Source organism: Microtus ochrogaster, unplaced genomic scaffold, assembly GCF_000317375.1.
Source record: "Microtus ochrogaster isolate Prairie Vole_2 unplaced genomic scaffold, MicOch1.0 UNK254, whole genome shotgun sequence".
In the NCBI taxonomy this organism is placed as follows: domain Eukaryota; kingdom Metazoa; phylum Chordata; class Mammalia; order Rodentia; family Cricetidae; genus Microtus; species Microtus ochrogaster.
In genome coordinates this window covers 64,639-78,309 of record NW_004949352.1, presented here as the reverse complement: position 1 = coordinate 78,309, position 13,671 = coordinate 64,639, and the positions used below count along the sequence as shown (strand labels likewise).

General features: G+C 46.1%; 1 pseudogene; it reads left to right on the top strand.

Annotated features, from left to right (window-relative positions):
- The first annotated feature begins 2,411 nt into the window (after window positions 1-2,411).
- Window positions 2,412-13,671, top strand: part of LOC101997931 — a 74,659-nt pseudogene continuing 63,399 nt past the window's right edge.

Sequence of the window (13,671 nt, the reverse complement as noted above, 5' to 3'; positions counted from 1 at the left end):
AGATCTGCCTGCCTCTAGAGCAATGGGATTTAAGGCCTGAGCCATCACACCCAGCCAGCCATTGATTGATTATTGATTGATTGATCATCTTTTATTATTGACACTCTCATATATTTACATAACAGTTTTAGTTATTTTCACTCCATATCCCTCTCTCATCCCTTCCTTTCCCTTGAAATCAATTTTTCTTCCCCAAAGCCTCCCCCACCCACTTTCATATATTTTTGTGTATTATCTTTTTTATTTTAGTTTAGTTTTTTTGAGACAAGATTTCTCTGTAGGTTTGGAGCCTGTCCTGGAACTCAATCTGTAGACCAGACTGGCCTCAAACTCAGAGATTCACCTGCCTCTGCTTCCTCAGTGTTAGGATTGAAGGCCACCACCACTTGGCATGTATTATCCTTTTATTTCATTGGCAAAGAATCCTCTTATTTTCTCCCAGAGAGTCATGTGGAATTCTTGGGTCCCAGCAAATGAATTTAGGTGCATGGTCATCAGCTTCATGCAGGAAGGCAGCACAGCTTACACAATAGAACTGAAGACCAGATGTCCTGCTCAAACCTGTGGCAAGGTCCACTTATCAACACTAGAAATCTCTGACAGAGTGACAGCCTGAGAGCATGCGTTGTGAGAGAAGTTGCTGGAATAAAATTGGTGACACGGATACCTGTCATGTCTCACAAATTGTGCTATGGAACTCAGGAGCTGAAGAGTGCACATAATACCCACTGCAAGTATGCATGTTTGCTTGTGTGTGTGTACTTGTGTGAGCATTATGGGTGCATGGTTTTTAGACACCCGTGTTAGTAGGATGACCGTAGGCATGTTGGGGGCTTCTCTTCCCATGGGCAGGTCATAGAAGGCAGGAAGACAGTTCAATAGGAAGGCTAATAGGACTGAGGGCAAAGACCATTCCAAGACGAAGAAGTTTCTCATATCAATGACAAGAAAAGCTAGTCAAAGACTAAGATTTGAGGTGCAATTTCTCTTACACTCAGAGCCACACTGCATACAAGTTGAGTCAGCAACAACAGGGCCTCCCTGATGTCACACTTTCTGGGTGACAACCCCTATGTATTTTAGTCCAGGGCTGGATCTACAGTAGGGCACTCACAAACACTGCCCTACATGTTTTTCTCAGAGATCATAAGAAGCTATAACCCCTTGGGGGACTCCCAAGAAGCCTGATCTGATAAGAACCCAGAGAAGAGCCAGGCAGAGAAGGGTGCGCACTATACCTCAGCCAATATGCCTGTTTTTTAGCCTTGGTGACTAAACCCAGGGCCTTTGCATGTCATAATAGTACTGTAACACAAATGTATAAGCTGTCCCATTTTTAAAAAACAGGGTTTCTCTGTATATCTCTGGCTGTCCTGGAACTTGCTCTGCAGACTATGCTGGCTTCAAACTCAGAGAAAACCTGCCTCTGCCTCCCAAGTGCTGGGACTAAAGGAGTGCACCACCACACCTTAATTTTTTTTCCTAGTTGGCCAGATCATAAGATTTTACTAAGTTGCCCAAGTTGGACTTGAATTTACTCTGTAGCTCAAGCTAACCCTGAACTTGTAATCTTCTGACTGCCCATAGCATTATGAGTGGTTGCCTTATCAGTTAACTAATTAATTTGTATGTATGATGCTGGGGATTGAATCTAGGGTGGCGAACAAGCCAGGCTAGTGCTTTACCACTGATATACGTCCCTAGGATAAAGGAGCCTTTTAATTTATAGCATGGACTCCCTACCAAGCTGGCTAAACCATGTTTCTTTAAATACACATTCGTTAGTTCAACGCCCTCTCCAGACTGTTCTCACAGTGATTTACACCTGCATTCTTGTAGTTGGCCAGGAGGTGAGAGAATAAGGACCAAGCTGTCCACCACATGTACCCTCATATATGTCCCCGCGTCCAACAAAGTTTAACATCCCTATGATTCTGAAGGAGCCTCGGGGAGAAGACTGGGACATTGTGTCCTTGGGCTGCCTCATTCTTACGTGTCACATGGTCCAAGAGTTCTGTTTCAAGGAGCAGAAAGGTCTTGAGGGAGCAATGATGTCATCTGGTGAAAGTTCATTCCTCAGGGTTGTCAGTGAGTAAGAAAGTCAGCAATAGGTAAAGAAGCCATCAGGGATGGGGTGAGAGTACACCCAGGCCAGTGTCATCATCTGCTGTGAACCTAGAAATGCAAGAAAAACATTCCAGAATCTAATAGGCACTGGTCACTGGAGCCAATGGCCCCTCCATAGAGGAAGCCAGGCTAAACTGGGCTATGGAATGTGTGGAAGAAGCCCAGAGTCTTCTGGGTATTGAGAGGTGGGGAGCAGATGATACCTGGATAATCAAGTCAGTGGGGCAGAGAGGGGTAATCGATCTAGAGCTCCTGTGGGCCTACCAGGCTGACATTCAGAAGTCATGGGTCTGGACATCTCCACTGGATTAGTGGATAGTTCTACGGCCAACGTGGCTGAAGCTACCATTATCCTCACAGTGAAGCATTTGTCTCTGGACCCTCTATTTTCCTTTATCCTTGGTGCCTACATTGGCGCCATCCCAGAGGAGGTTAGACTGGCTGGGTGTCAAGAGCTTTTGTCTTTCCAGTCATCCAAGTCTTAGAGCGTTGTTTGAAAAGGAAACCAGGACTTTCTGAGTCACAATTACGGTGTGTGAGCCCTCTCAAGCTGTGGTTCTGACAGGACAGAAGTGTCTGATAGCTATGGCTTTTAGTTAGCTTTTATGAGGGCTCCCTTTTATGGACAACTCAGGCCTATTTTGCTAGGAAGACATGTACCTCCTGATTCTGGACTTGTTTCTGTGGTGTGAGGGGACCTGGGACTTCAGCTTTTAGAACATCTGGTGTTTGGAACCTCTCAGTAAGGCGAACATGACTCCAGCCCACTTGACCATCTTCATCCTCCTATTTCAGTAAGGTCGGGGCATGTAGCCATTTTCTTCTCCCCAGTTGCCTTGGCTGTGAGACATGCTTCTATTGCCCTTCCAGGCTCAACTGGATCCTAATTGTCATCTATCTTCTGGCCTCTGAGACTGGGTGTCAGCAGAGAGTCAAGTGTTAGATGGGATAGGCAGACTTGATGGCTCTTTGGGGCCATGTCAGGTGGCCTCCTCCACTTGCAGCTAAGGCTATGGATCATGTTTGTGGAAGGTAGGCGATTTAATTTTCTGCAGTGTTCTGGGGATACCTTGAGCAGAAATGGAACCATTGTCTTAATGAGGAAGAATCTAGTCATCCCACTCAGGAGCAGAGGTGCCCTTTGACCCCTGCTCACAAGAGAGTCCTCCACTAGGCTTGACCACTTCTGGGCTTCCCTCCTAATTGTCTCCATCTGATTTTCCTGCTGGAGGACAAAATTGATTCATCCTGGTGTCTTCTGCTAGGCTCAGGGAATAGACTTCGCTAGACTCTAATAAGTGAGCAATCCAGGGAGAGTAATGGGCTGAGTGAGGAAATGAATAAATGAGAGTTCAGTGAGAGACATGAGGGAAAATGCTGAAATTGGTGATAACGAGTGGTCTGTACAGGAGAGTAAGTTAAAGCATAAGTGAGCAAAACCGCAGCTGAACATATTGAGCTTTCTTAGGTAGGTCCTGACTGATCCCCGAGCACTGCCCAGTGTTACACTGGCACCCCAGCACCAGCACCCAGAGAAGTCACTGCTCATGGGAAATAAAGTCATGGCTCATGGTAGGTGGGGCAATAAATCTGGAATCAACCTTCCTGTTCTTCCTTTGACCAGTTGTGTGGCTCTAAGCACCTTATGTCACATATATGCTTCCGCTTATTTCTACAAAATATGTTGGTGGAGGACATTTTTGTAAAATAAAACTGTGGCATATGAGTTTGGGGGAACAGCATCTGGCATTAAAGCAAAGGCGCACAGGGAGGAATTGTTATCACTCAGGGCCAGACACTATAGGCAACTTCTTGCAACCTCTGCTGCATTATTTCAACCATCCAGCAAAGCGGACAGTCAGGTTGCCATTTCCTCAATATGATATCTTCAGCCCCTGCTTGAGGCTCCAGCTATACATATCTCTCTGGTTCTTTTGAGACCTATTTGAAAAGCCTATCTTTGCCCTTGTTACAGAGGACACAATCCCCCTAGCCATGCGACTTATTCTTTAGCTCTTCTTGAGTGTCTACCCACACCTCATCTGAGGAAGGTGTCATTTGGCACCACTACTGAACTGTTGCAGTTGCCCCTGGCATCTCTCCCCAGCAAGTGGAGTTCCAACCCCATTCCTGCATCACTTCTCCATCCTTCTCCATCCCCTTCTCTCCACCCAGCTTGCCCATTCCCTTAATTTATTTGTTTGTTGCTCTTGAAGGATGTGCTGCCTGAGTCCCCCTCCCACTCCATGTTCCCTTAATCCTTCTGTACATATGTCGACTATTTAAAATGTGTGTATGGAAAAGAGGAACAGGCAAATATAAGCTTTTCTACCCAAAGATGGAAAGAAGTGTGATCACATCCAATCGGAACATTCAAGAGGAAAAAGCACCCCTGGGTGCCTTAGAGCCTGGCTTGGAGATGGAGGAGGGATGCTGCAGGGAGGGCAGACAAGCATAAAATCTGTGAACTCTGGGCTTAGCCTTGAGGATAATGGAGAGCCATGGACAGCTGGAGGTGGGACAGATGGGGGCATTCAGAGAATGGAGAACATATTTCCAGAAGAAGGAGTGATTAGATGGCAGGAACCGTCAGGAGGCTGGTGCTAGCTATGCCAAGGAAGCAGAGACGCTAGGTAAGCATGTGCCAATGGTGAGGCATGCTGTGGGTGGACAAGACTGTAAGATGTGCCACCTTGCTCTGCTGCATGTAGAGGAAGGAGGTAGGCTTCCTGCACTAATGCAGACACTGGAGCCACCATTTCCCAAACCTGTTGCCTGCGGGTAAGGTCCTGATGTCTCCTTTTTAAGAATGAGGTCTGCTTCTGACCTCTGAGGTCAGTGCTGGTTAGAGGAGCAAAGAGCCACACGCTCCATTCCTATGACAAGTACGGAAGGAGAGAAGAGGAAAGGTAAACCAAAGCCAGAGCTGTTGAACCAAGTTGTGCTCTGAGGGACTAGTGAAAATGGAAGTCAAATGCAGTAGGGGTTTGAGCCCGTGCCGTGTGGACCACGTAAACATAGGATTCAGCCCTGGAAGGCCTGTTGCTTGCTGACATGCCCCTGTGGGATCATGACTCCTCACAGAGTCTATGGCTCCATGCCATGAAGCAGCAAACATTTGTAGTAGGGAATGATGCCTCTTCATGAAGGCAGGGGTGTGTCACCATCTCTGTATTTTCAACATCCACCCTAGCATGTAGGCTTAGGATAAGAAAAAAATTCCATTTTTTAGACTGGATGAATCCATCATATCAGGACCCTCTGTGCCTCTGGGGAACATACTCAGTGAGAGACATGAGTGCAGTCCCAGAGCTGCCTGATAGTGAGTGGCCTATGCAGCAGGGAGGGCTTCCTGTAGGTGATGAGGATGGAAGAGATGGTGGTATGTCTATGCTTCAGAAGCAGGATGAGCTCCAGCGCTGATGGTTGTGAGCCCCTGGCCCCTTTCTAGCAGAACCATGTTCTGCCCCTGTGCCTCTCCCAGAATTCCACATATCAGCAAAGCAGACAGCCTAGAAAGGATTCTCCAGGCTGACTCATGACTGCACAGTCACTTGGACCCCCGAGGCTACCTGAACTTCTCCTTGGGTCAAGGAACTGGGGTAGAATGGCGGGGGGCAGAAGTTTTGACAAGTGAAGACTAAAGCCTAGGCTCAGGCATCCTGGGGCCAGCTACTACTAACTCTGGTGAGTCAGTATTGCATGTGCCCATGACCAGCACTCCCATTGGGGCTGGCAAAGTGGAAGACAATGAGGGCTACTTTGCTCCACAAAAATATAAAAACTTCCCCTGAGAGCCACTTGTTAAATATTTAACAATCTCTGCACTGGCAGGGAGCCCCAAGGAAGCAAGGAAGGGAGGAGTGCCAGCCACAAGGTATGAAAAACAGCCAAATACTTCACAGACATCCAGACAAGCAGACATAGGCACAAACAAACATGACCTGGGCACAAACATGCTCCCCAAACATGGATATACTCACACAGAGACACACTAATACACTCACAAATAGATTCAGAGTTGGAGACACACATGGACTCACATTCCCCTGTTCCATGCCCCCCTCCCCCACATGAACAAAAGGAAGTGAGATTCAGCCAGCCTTTCTTTGTTTTCTTTCCCTCACCTCTCTCTGACAACAGATGCTTCTAATAGCTAATCAGTCATACCCAAGCTATGTGACCTTGCCCTTGCCCTTGCTCTTTGGTCACATTATTCTTAGATGGACAAATAGAACTTAACGCCATTTTGTCCACTGACAACTCATTGCCAAGTGTCTACTTACTCAGCCAGCACTCATCATTTGTACTCTAGCCATCCAGCACTACTCACAAACTCCCACCCCTCCCCCCATCAACCCATCCTCAATCCATCCGTTCACACATCCACACATACAACCAACAACCTCATCAGATTCCCCATCTGTGGGAGTCCGTGTATGAAAGCTGTGAACTTACTATGAACTATGCAGAATGTTCTTCTCACAAGGTGGCCTTCTACAAAGAATTGTATACATTGTAAGTGAATGTGCTTGAATTCAATGGCATGAAGGGAATGCCCTGGCATGTCCACATTATTTCTGTGAGAAAGACAAAGGCCTGAGAGAAATAGTCTTGGCTTTTATTCACATGACCAAAGATGATAAGACACAGCACCAGGTATATTCCTTCTCTGTACTTGTATTTGCTTAAGCTACCCATAATCATCAACTCATGTTTTGTTTTCTTTAAAAATACAATTGAGAAATACTTCATCTGCACTATTCTTGATCTCAAATGCCTGGTGTCTTCTAGTTACCCATGTAGGACTTTGGAATATCCTTCAATCTGTGTAAACAGCCTAGCTGGCCATGGAGCAGGCTGACACCCATCAATCTAGTCATCCATGTGTCCATCTATTCTTCCATTTACTCAACTTAGCCTCACTGGCCATGGAGCAGACTGATGTTGTAGGGAGAGGGCCCCTGTTCTTCCTGGCCACCTGGCTACCTTACACCCAAAATAAGCACACAGAAACTGTATTCATTAATCACTGCTTGGCCATTAGCTCTAACTTCTTATTGGCTAACTCTTACATATTATTTTAACCCATCTCCATTAATCTGTGTATCACCACGTGGCAGTGGCTTACTGGAGATTCTATCTCTTCTCTATCCTGTGCCACCTTTCTTCCCCCTGGTCTTTTGCTAGCACCTGTAAAGGAGGCTTCTCCTGAGGACCATTTTTGAAAATCCACTGTTCCACTTACTCATCCATCAATCAGCCCAGCATTTGGGTCCCACAGTCATGCTCTCTGCCTTAGTGAAAGGCCCTGGCCTTCAATTCCCAAGCACAAAGGGGCCTTGAGAGGGCAGCAATGGTAAGAAGTGGTCAGCTGGGTGTCCTCTGTTTCTTCTAATTTGATGCCTACATGAGTGTTGAGCTGGGCAAGACAGTGAAGCTTCCATCTCTCTGGTTCACTAAAGCCAGAGCACAATTTGGAGGTACCCAGAAGTCCCCTTACCCCTATGCATACTACACATGGAGATGGGCTTGGCTTGTTGTAGGGGTATGTTCTAAAGATGGAAGGCATGACAGTTGTGAGGACAAGGGAGACAATGGGAGAGTCTTCCTTTTAGTGGGGGTGGTTTCTCAAGGACAGTACTCAGACACCAGACTAAAGGGTTGGAGAGGCAAGCCAGTGTACAGATGAGGGATACTGAAGCTGGGACAGGGGAAGGGCTCTAGGAAGAGCTGTCCCTCCATGGGCACAATGCTGAGTTTCCTAACCAAGGACCTTGCAATCCTTTGTGAGAAGATTCTCTGAGATCTGGGGAGACACGTAAATGATAGGGTAGGAGATAGGGCTCTAGGGACACCACGGCCCTTAATTTGCATCTTTTCATGTGGCAAGCTCCAGATATCCACACAACTCTAGAGGTCATTTTTTTCAGAAATAATTTTGCCACTTTGTTCTTTTAAAGCAATGGATACGGTGGTTGTTGGAGGGTTGCTATAAGGTATGGAGGGGAGGACCCAGGGTTTGTTCCTGATATGTGAGGACAGGAGACCCTGTGTGATAGACACAGCATGCAGAGGACAATGTTACTGGTCACGGAGGAAGGAGGACCCTGCTTCCTTTGGGATGATTTCGTTGCAGCTACTCCGGTGGCCTGATAGGGAAGCAGCAGAGACTCACAGCAACTGTGCAAATGTCAGCTGTAAGTTCCGAAGTGACAGTGAGTTCCTATTCCTGCCTACCTAGGAACTAGACTTGGAACTTGCTCACATTTAAGTTGCCGTGGAAACTCATTACTAGATTCCCTGACAGTCCACTAAGGAAAGGGCAAGACCGACGCTTCTTTGTAGGCCTGCAATGCCTTGAGGGCCTGCTGTGGATGGGTATCCATCCTCCCCTCTACACACTCACAACCACCCATCAGAAGGTGCAGTCATTCACAGACTCAGCTCGTCAATCCAGTGTCTGAGGCGGGCTTCCATTTTCCTGTCCCTTTGTGCCATCTGCTCATGTCTCCAGTGCCATAGCTAGGTCTCTACACTCACTTGTGCCACCATGTAACCTCTAGCTGGCCCAGTGCAGAGGCTCCCAGGACCTCCCTCTGTTCTTTCTTAACTCTTTTCTGCCATCCAGATCCAGGCCTGACTTGTTTCCTTCCCGAACAATAGCTTTATCAGCTTTCAAGAGGACTATAAGCCTGCAGCCTTCTCTTCAGCTTTTGAATCCATAGTGCTTGCTGATAGTTCCTTACTCCCCTCGGATGAACCCCAATGTTCTCTTTCTGATGTGAGGTGACATAATTATCATCAGCTGTCTCTTTCATGACCTTGAACAAGAAGTACCTGTCCAGGAGATTGAATGGGCTCAGCCATTCAAGGGAGATGCAAATGAGCAAGTCCTGGCTTTGGCTGTGATCCAAAGTTATAGGCTTCTTGGAAAGCCAAAGCCTGGAGGTCATGGGGAGTGCACGGCCTTGTATCAGCCAGCTCTGGATGCATTTCACAGACCAACAGCCTTTGTGGGGCCCTCCCAGGACTGGACTCAGAGTGGAGGATGCCTGTCTCCAGCATATGGGGATGAGCAGCAACCGTTGTTTTTCTTTGCGAAATGGACAGTCAGTGTGGCAAGCTTCTTTTCAGAAAGAAAGCAGAGTTGCTGGCCAGGGAGGGCAGACAAAAGCCTAGACAACTGTGCCAGGTGTAGGGATTTTTTTTGGCAGCTACTTAGTTCAAAGGCTTTAAAATCTTATCATTTCCCACTCCCCTGGGTTTAGGGCTGCTGCTGAGACATCTGGTATTATTTGGATATATTTTCTTTTGCCTGTGGGTTAACATTTTCCCCTTAGTGCTTTTAATACTTACTTTCTAAGTATTTCTATACCACATCATGATATTACACAATAGTATGCTGTTCTGTGGAGATTTTTTTTCTGGATGTATTGGTTTAGGATTTCAAATTCCTCTTGTGTTTGGATATCCATTTCTATTGCTGTGTTAGGAAATTTTCTCTTGCAATTTTACTGAATAAATTATGCCTTTAGTCAACATCTCAGCTCATACATTTGTCACGTGCATTCTTAGTTATGGTATTTTGATTGTATCTCAAATTACACAGTCACACACAAGAAAAGTTATTGGAGTTTTGGGTCATAATCATTCATTTTTCTTTACATGTCTATGTGCTGATTAGTTAGTTGTTTTGAGTCAACAGGACACACACTAAAGATACCCAGGAAAAGAGAACCTGAATCAAGGACTTACCTCCATTAAACCAGCTTGTAGCCATGTCTGTCTGCCAGGCATTTCTTGATTGATGATTGATGTGGGAGGACGCATTCAAATGTGGGTGGCTCCCTCCCCCCCACGGGAAAGTAGTCCTGAGTTGGGTAAGAAACCATGTTAGGCAAAACAGGGGAAGCAAGGAAACCAGTAAAAGCAGTGTTCCCCCTGTGCCTTTGTTTCAGGTCCCCTTTACAAGGCCCTGCCTTGGCATCCCTTCATGATGGGCTAAGGAAGCCCCCTGCAAATATACTCTTTTCTCCCAGTTGGTTTTGATCATATTGTTTTGTTACAGCAACAAAAAGCAAACTAGGGCAATGTCTGAATGGGTTATTGTCTGAATTTATCCTCTGTTCCTGAAATTTATCTTCTTTGGTCTTCCCTGTTAATGTTTTCCATTGTGATTCTTACTTGATTGTTTCATTTCCTACATTTCTGTTTCATGCTTTTTGATTTTTTTACTTTTCTTGCTGACTGAGGCCAAGTGAAGAAGGAACATGGCATTCTCAGTATAGACCGGTTTGTCGATGAATGAAATGGGTCTTGATCCAGTTCTCTTGTAATCCAGAGTCCATTTCTGGGCTCTTCGCCTGAAATTGTGCTAAGCACATTCTTTACCTCATGTATGCTCAACACCAGTCTGTGCTCACTACTGATGAAACTTGGTTCAGAAAGGCCAATCCTTTGCTCCAGGCTACATAGGAGTTCAGTGTAGTAGTAGGACCCTTTGCCATGCTGAAGGTTCTGAGGTTGTAGCTCAGATGTTGTATGGAGACATGTGATGCTGGACAGCATGTGTGTGCGCCTTCCCATTTAGTTATCGTCAGAATGATCTTCAGCAACTCTGCTCAGACAACAAGAATGAAACTGGGCCACAGCAAAAACTGAAATAAGATGTCCATCCTTGTTTCCTGACAAAGTATGCCCTAACCTAACTGGATGCTCACTCAGAACTACCTTAGAGGCCAAACAGGGGACTAGTCACAGGGAGTTAGGGAGAGCTTGTGAGTTCCTCCTTGGATTCGCATGATGCTGATTTCTACATTCCATAACTTGAAATAATTTCAAAGAGCAAACTGTAAAACCATTCTGCAAATATGTCTCCAGAAATCTAAAATGCATGTTTCTCTTAGGCCAAAGAAAAATAGGCTCAAGGGCCAGGCTCCTAAAACCATGATGGAAGAGGAAGCCAAAAATCAGATGATGGTTGAGGTGAAGGGGCAGGTGAGGAAGGGCGCTAAGACTGTCTCTTGTTATGGTGAAGAGACATAGGTCCCGATAGTAGTCAGAGCGAAATTAAAAATCTGCCTGTCACAGTCCTGTCCTGGTTGTCAAAGAGTGGGTTTCTGTTCACTGCAATCAGCTGGATGGGTGGGAAGAGTGGTCCTCCCAGGGACTTGCCTCAGTGTTGGTACCACCTGGAGATAACATCTCATTGGACACCTCAGGACAAGGGCTGGTCCCACAAGCACTTTCTCCTTCCTTCCTTCCTTCCTTCCTTCCTTCCTTCCTTCCTTCCTTCCTTCCTTCCTTTTTTCCTTCCTTCCTTCCTTCCCACCTTGAACTTGAACTCAGTGATTCTCCTACCTCTGCCTTCTGAGTGCTGGGGATGAAAGGCAAGTGCCACCATTGCCAGGCTTCCACCAGCCCTTCAGTTGGGATACAAATTAGGGTATTCATAATGCCTCTTTAGGTGACACATACTACTCCCTAGTACAACACCTATTGTTTTGACCTGAACTCCTCATGTTTCAAACTGCCCATCTACTAGACCAATATTCACTTCGCCCCTCAGTGCTTCGAGACCATTGCTTAGTGGACCTGGACTGGGCTATCTCTGCTGCCCTACCTACACTTCATCTTCCTGAGCTTTCTTTCATGGCAGCACAACTTTCTTTTTTTTATATTTTTCTTTTTTTTAAACAAGAAAACAAACTATCTTTTTTTCATTTTACATACCAATCCCAGTTCCCACTCTCTCTCCTCCTCTTCTCTCCACCTACTCCCCCATCCATCACTCATCTACTCCTCAGAGAGGGTAAGGAATTGCTTTGGGGAAGGTCCAAGGCCCTCCCTACTATATCTATGCTGAGCAAGGTATCCATTCAAAATAGAATAGGTTCCCCAAAAGTCAGTGCGTGCAGTAGGGATAAATCCTGGTGCCATAGTCAGTGCTCCCCCAGTCTGTCCCAGCCATTCAACTGTCACCCACATTCAGAAGGACTAGTTTAGACCTATGCTGTTTCTTTCCCTGTCTGGTTGGAGTTGGTGAGCTCCCATTAGCTCAAGTAAGCTGTTTCAGTGGGTGTCCCCATCATGGTCTTGACCTCTTTGTTCATGTTTTCACTCCTCCCACTGTTTAACTGGATTTTGGGAGCTCAGTCCAGTGCTCCAATGCAGGTCTCTGCCTCTGTTTTCACCACTTGTTGGATGAAGGTTCTATGATGATATTTAAGATATTCATCAGTCTGACTATGGGGCAAGGCCAGTTTGGGCACCCTCTCCTCTATTGTTTAGGGTCTTAGCTGGGGTCATCCTTGTGGATTCCTGGAAATTTCTCTAGAGCCAAATTTCAAGTCTTTTCTCATTAGCATTTTTACAGGGAACCAGAACAAAGGAAAGTGATTTAAACTGCAGACTTCTTCTGACCTGTGGCTTATGTCTGTTGTTTCTGTTATGTGCTTCTCCAGTATCATCATCTCTCTTGGTGTAGCAGGGAAGGGTTTGAAGATACCAAGGCCATGGAGTCTTGCATCTCTTTTCTAGTGTGTGTGTGTGTGCATGCGTGTGTGTGTTGGGAGGCTTTACTCAAGACAGACAAACCATTTGATGTGTGCATGAGCAGATTCCTTCCTATACAATGAAGTGCAGATGTGCTCTTCTAATATTAAACACATAGGGCCCCTGTCATTATCACCTCCATCTGATATCTGCACGTTCCTGTCCTTTATACTGATGGGGATTTTTCCTGCTCTTGCCTCATTGGGAATGTGATACAATGAGGTCCCACTGCTAGGATGAGAGACTCTGGGTTTTTCTGACGAAGTTTGGCCCACAATCCACAAAAAAAGGCTTTTGTAAGTCTGCTTGTTTCCATTTGTTCCATCTCCCTGGAACTTTCTGTACCTTTCACTTGGGTGCTGGGCTCCACAATGAGTGATCACCAGCACTGACTGTGTCTGCAGGCTGGGCCTCATCATTCGTATATGGCAATTCCTGGGACTGCTTCCCAGATTTGTCTTTCAATCTTTTCCTTGGATTTTAAAGGCTAGAAAAGAAGATAAGAAACATGTGGCGGAGGGGTGGTCACCAGGGATGCCAGCTCTCAGCCAATCTTTGTTTCCAGGGTCTCCCTTGGAGGGAACTTATTTCGGACACCAGTGTGTTTTATTGCTGTGACATCTTAAGACTCAGAATGTTCAGGTTTTCCCATCCACTTCCCCTCCCCCCCCCGTATCAACTGGCATAGAACTTTCTGTCACTTTTCCCTTTCATTCATTTGCTACATCTTTATGTTGTCTTTCATGTAGGTTAGAAATGAGATTGCTGAGCTCCCAGTAGATCAGATCCACTGTCTCAGTGGGTGGGTGCACCCCTCGTGGTCCCGACTTCTTTGCTCAGGTTCTCCCTCCTTCTGCTCCTCACTGGGACCTTGAGAGCTCAGTCCAGTGCTCCAGTGTGGGTCTCTGTCTCTATCTCCATCCATCACCAGGTGAAGGTTCTATGGTGATATGCAAGATATTAGTTAGTATTGCTATAGGATAGGCT